Source organism: Chlorocebus sabaeus, chromosome 8 (assembly GCF_047675955.1).
Source record: "Chlorocebus sabaeus isolate Y175 chromosome 8, mChlSab1.0.hap1, whole genome shotgun sequence".
Taxonomy (NCBI): domain Eukaryota; kingdom Metazoa; phylum Chordata; class Mammalia; order Primates; family Cercopithecidae; genus Chlorocebus; species Chlorocebus sabaeus.
The window spans coordinates 77,752,049-77,758,048 of record NC_132911.1 but is presented as its reverse complement, the minus strand read 5'-3'; positions in this window follow the sequence as shown (position 1 = coordinate 77,758,048).

Here is a 6,000-nt window from a genome sequence, read left to right as displayed (position 1 = left end):
TCAGAATGCCATTGACAATTAGCCAAGAAAAGAAAAAAATGAGAAGCAACAATTCCAGGAACTTGGGATGAAGGGACAGAGGAATATTAATAGATTGGCCACACACAATGGCAGTGATACAGAGAGACGACAGAAAATTGTTCAGATATTGTCTGTAGTTTCTCTGTATCACTGCCATTGTGTGTGGCCAATCTACTTGTCTGCCCCTTCATCCCCAGTTCCTGGAATTGTTCCTCTTCAATACAGGTATACATAGCCAAAATTTTTAGTTTTTTTCCTCCTTTATAAATGGCAAGAGAAAAAGAATGTTTTATGAAGTTTATAATGAAGTCTTTTGGAAAAGTTATTGAAAAGGAAAGAAGAAGTGAAGCTAAGATGATGTCTGCCAAAACAGTCACGATTAAGAAGTGTTTAAAGAAGTCATTGTGCTTGTTTAAAAAGCAATACTTGCCATCTTTCCCTTCTCCCCTAGCCCCCTCCTCCTTCTCTTGTGTGTAGAGATGTCACAAATTTATTTCCATTGCAAGGACATTTAAATAATAATTAACAAGTTACACTTCTAGGTTTTGTTACATATATAATATATTTGTATAGTTCAAAGAAAAGTATTAGATATTTAAGGTAAAGAGGGTGGAATAAAACGAGGTTCTAGACCTTTTCCCACTCCTAAAAACTAGTGAAATAAAATCTTATTTTCTCTGGAAGCCCATTAGACTGGGCAAAGCTAAGCTAATAGAGGATCTGGGTACAGTTTTCGAGATTAAATATGAACAAAATAAGAATAAAGTATGTTAAATTATGCCATTATTATAGCTAAATAAATAAATAAATGGAACACTGTATTCAAAAGATCATGGAAGAACTCAAGTTAAAAGAAAAATACCTCATGGAACAGAAGACTATTTCTACGAAGGCTTTGCACTATAGAAAAATGTAACATATTTTTCTGATGGGTTTTCTAATGGATGCCATTTTACTTATCCTGAGTCTGGGGAGTATAATACCCTCCATCCTCACATCTCCTAGATGGAGCAGCCACCCTGCTATCGATGCTCCCCTTGTGTCTGAACCTATTTCCCAGCTCCACCAATTCCACAGTAGTGTAATCCCACATTATGGTGTGTTGCAGTCTTTCAGGTGGGGGCAATTCTTGGGGGCTCCCCCCTGTGACTGCAGTTGGTTCACTTTTATCTTGTTGGTGACCACTGGATGCACAGAGAGGATGGGAACCTCTCTGGGCTTGTCTCAGTCTTCACTCTCCTCCCCACTACAGCTCTCCATGGGGTCCCAGGATGACTTAGTCATGAAATTCCTGACTCACTGTTGTGGCAGCTGACAACTCTTCAAACAGGTTACCTGACAAGGACAAGCCAAGGTTTTTAGAATCTGTCTATTCTATTAAAAAACCTTCAACCTACAGATGATAAAACACAGATTGAGTTGAAAGGCAGACTGTAAAGCTATTTTATCTTGCATTTTAATTAAGAATGAAATCACAACTTAAACAATGCTGTTACAAATTTAAGGACAAAATTAGAATCAAAATACTAGATAGACTGGCTGATGACCAAATTTCTGGCACGGTGGAAAATGTGAATATCTCCAAGAAAAAAAAAATTCAGAGACAAGATGATAGATATAGAGAAAAAAGAAAAGTCATTACAAGCATAATTGGGTCCCTATTATTTACTTATTTATTTTTTTGAGATAGGGCCTTACTCTGAGGCTGGAGCGCAGTGGCATAATCATGACTCACTGCAGCCTTCAACTCCTGGGCTCAAGAGATCCTCCCATCTCAGCCCGATTAGCTGGAACTACAGGCATGCACCATCGTGCTTGGCAAATTTTTTCTTTTTATTCTTTTTATTTATTTTTGTTTTTGATTTAATTTAATTTTATTCTTTAGAGACAGAGTCTCACTCTATCACCCAGGCTGGAGTGCAGTGGTACCATCACAGCTCACTGCAGCCTTGACATCAAGTGTCATCCAACCTCAGCCTCCTGAGTAGCTGGGACTGCAGGTGCATGCCACCATGCCCAGATAATTAAAAACTTTTTTTTTTTTTGGTAAAGACAGGGTCTCATTATGTTGACCAGGCTGGTTTTGAACTCCTGGTCTCAAGTGATCCTCCTGTCTTGGCCTCCTGAAGTGCTGGGATGACAGATATGAGCCACCACACCTGGTTCCTATTATTTGTATTCAAAAAAAATTATTGAACACCATGTGCCGTAAGACTTAAAAGAAGACAGGCACTGTGGCTCACACATGTAATTCCAGCACTTTGGGAGGTCAAGGCAGGAGGATCGCTTGAGCTTGGGATTTCAAGACCAGTCTGGGCAACATAGTGAGACCTTGTCTCTACTAAAAATTTTAAAAAATCAGCCAGGTGTGGTGGCACATGCCCATAGTCCCAGCTACTTGGGAGGTTGAGGAGGGAGGATCACTTGAGCCTAGGAGGTCAAGACTGCAGTGAGCCATGATTGTGCCACTGGACTCCAGTCTGGGCAACAGAGCAAGACCCCATCTCAGGGGGGAAAAAAAGACTTAAAAAATAATCTTTCCATACTTCATTAAGTATGTTTTTGTTTCTTTATTCTTTTTTTCTTATTAGTTGAGAGTTTTCTTTTTTAATTGATACATGATATCTGTACATATATACGGGATACATGTAATATTTCGATACATGCATACAATGTATAGTGATCAATCATGGTAATTGGGATATCCATTACCTCAGACATTTATCATTTCTTTGTGTTGAGAACATTTCAGATCTTCTCTGCTAGCAATTTAAAAATATATAATAAATTATTTTTAACTATAGCCACCCTACTGTGCTATTGAACACTAGAACTTATTCTTTCTATCTAACTGTATGTTTGTATCCATTAACCAATCCCTCCTCATTTCCCCCAGTCACCCTTCCCAGCCTCTGGTAACCATCATTCTACTCTCTATCTCCATGAGATCAGCTTTTTTAGCTCCCACGTATGAGTGAGAACATGTGATATTTGTCTTTCTGTGTCTGGCTTATTTCACTTAGCATAATATCCTCGATTCATATATTTTGTCTTAAGGAGTAGGATCTCTTTTTATAAGGCTGAATAATGTTCCATTATACCCATTTATTTGTCTACTCATCCATGGATGGACACTTAGGTTGATTCATATCTTGGCTATTATGAATAGTGCTGCAATGAACATGGGGGTGCAGATATCTCTTCACTATATATTTTCTTTTCTTTGGATAAATATACAGTGGTGGTTGCTGGGTTGTATGGCAGTTCTATTTTTAGTTGTTTGAGAAACTTCCATACAGTTTTTCATAATGGCTGTATTAATTTACATTCCCACTATCAGTGTACAAGAGTTTCCTTTTCTCTGCATCCTGGCCAGCATTTATCTTTTGTTTTTTTGATAACAGTCATTCTAACTGGGGTAAGATGATAGCTCATTGTGGTTTTGATTTGCATTTTCCAGATGATTAGTAATGTTGAGCATTTTTTCATATACCTGATGTTTCTTATACATAATTGATTACCTTTTTTTTCTTTTGAGACAGATTCTCTCTCTGTTGCCCAGGCTGGAGTGCAGTGGTTTGATCACGGCTCACTGCAGCCTTGACCTCCAGGGCTCAAGTGGTCCTCCCACCTCAGCCTCCCAAGTAGCAGAGACTACAGAAATGCACCACCATACTCGGCTACTTTTTTATTTTTTGTAGAGACAGGATTTGGCCATGTTGCCCAAGCTGGTCTTGAACTCCTGGCCTCAAGCAATCCTCCTGCCTCTGTCTCTCAAAATGCTGGGGTTACAGGCACAAGCCATGGCACCCAGCCTATTTTGTAACATAATTTATTTCTACTGTTTTTTAGCAGTGTTTTAGGTGGCTAATACCCTGATAATTATTTTGACATTATTATGAAAACAAGTTGAGTTTCGAGCAATAATTTTATTAGTGAACACATAAATACATTGGGAATTTTCAAAAAAAATTTTTTTTGAGACACAGTCTCCCTCTGTCTCCCAGGCTGGGGTGCAGTGGAGTGATCTCGGCTTACTGCAACCTCTGTCTCACAGGTTCAACTGATTCTCCTGCCTCAGCCTCCCAACTAGCTGGGACTACAGGCGCGTGCCACCACGCCTGGCTAATTTTTTTGTATTTTTGGTAGAGACGGGGTTTCACCATGTTGGCCAGGATGGTCTCTATGTTTTGACCTTGTGACCTGCCTGCCTCGACCTCCTAAAGTGCTGGGATTACAGGCGTGAGCCACCGTGCCCGGCCTCATCATTCATTCCCCTGTAAGTTCCACAAGGACAAAGATTTTGCAGATTTTTTTCATTGCTATACATCTGTAGGCCAAGAATAGTATTTGGCACATAGTAGGTATTCAGTAAATATTGGTCAAATTTGCTAATCCCTTCATTTGACAAGCATTTAGTGAGCACTGTGCTAAGTCCCAGAGAGACAAAGAAGAGAAAGTCATTGTTGTTGCCTTCAAGGAGCTTAAGATATAGTAGAAGAAACACATAAAGAGTGTGTAGTGACAAAAATAAATTCAGGGCCATGCAGTGGCTCATTCCTGTAATGCCAGCACTTTGGGAGGCCAAGGAGGGCGGATCACTTGAGGCCAGGAGTTCAAGACCAGTCTAGGCAACATGTCAAAACAAACTGTATCTACTAAAAATACAAAAATTAGCCAGGCCTGTTGGCATATGCCTATAATCCCAGCTACTCAGGAGGCTGAGGCACGAGAATCGATTGCACCCTGCAGGCAGAGATTGCAGTGAACCAAGATCGTACCGCTGCACTCTAGCCTGGGCGAGAGCAAGAACTCTGTCTCAAAAAAAAAAAAAAAAAAAAAAAAATTCAGATATCATTAATAAAGGAGGGTAACTTCTATGGTGGGTGCTGGGGGCTAGATGAATTCACAGGAAAATAAATGTCAGAAAAAGGGCATCATAATATAAGATACAATATACGAAAGAAGAGGACATAGAAGGAAACTGGAGTTTGTGATTCTGGAATCTGTCCCATTCAAACTGCTCAAATCCGATAATGGTGAATTTGAAAGCATTATCTTTTTCCTGATGCTTGAACATTTCACTGCATGGTAACTGGTAAAAATGTGTTGATAAATCAGATGCTTTTTAAAAAAATTTTTAATTTTAAATTTATTTTTATTAAATGGAGGTGGGGGTCTCACTTTGCTGCCCACGCTGGTTTCAAACCCCTGGCTTCAAGAGATCCTCCCACTTCAGCTTTTCAAAGTGCTGGGATTACAGGCATGAGCCACTGTGCCTGGCCTCAGTTGCTTTTAATCAGCTGCCTATTAATAGGTCTACTGTTCTTTATTTATTTATATTTTTTGATACAGGATCTTGCTTTGTCGCCCCGGCTGGAGTGCAGTAATGTGATCTTACTTAACTCCAACCTCTGCCTCCCAGGCTCAAGTGATCCTCCCACCTCAGCCTCCTGAGTAGCTGGGACTACAAGCACACACCACCACGCCCAGGTAGTTCTTCTAATTTTAGTAGAGATGGGGTTTTCACCATTTTGCACAGGGTGGTCTCGAACTCCTGACTTCAGGTGGTACGCCAGTCTCCCAAAGTGCTGGGATTATAGGCATGAGCCACCGCACCCGGCTGGCCCACTGCTCTTTAAATATTCATTATTTTCAACTCCTATACAAATATTTTATTTTAAAGTAAATCCTAAAATGATTGTAGAGTGGCGTGTGGATTTCCATGTCACTCAGGTGATTTCATGTACTGATGCTATATAGCTTGAGCAACTGAAAGTGCTGATTCAAGTTAGAAAACTATTTCCTTTCTGATAATTGTGACTTAGAAAAGTTCATTCTATTTGGGGTTTACCAATGATTGAAAATCAGTTATGAGGAACAGTTACAGGAGAGATAAAGTTTTCAATTAACTTTAATTATCCAAATCAAAGAGAATGAAATCTGACCACTTCAGAGTTATTTCCAAAAGTATAAACT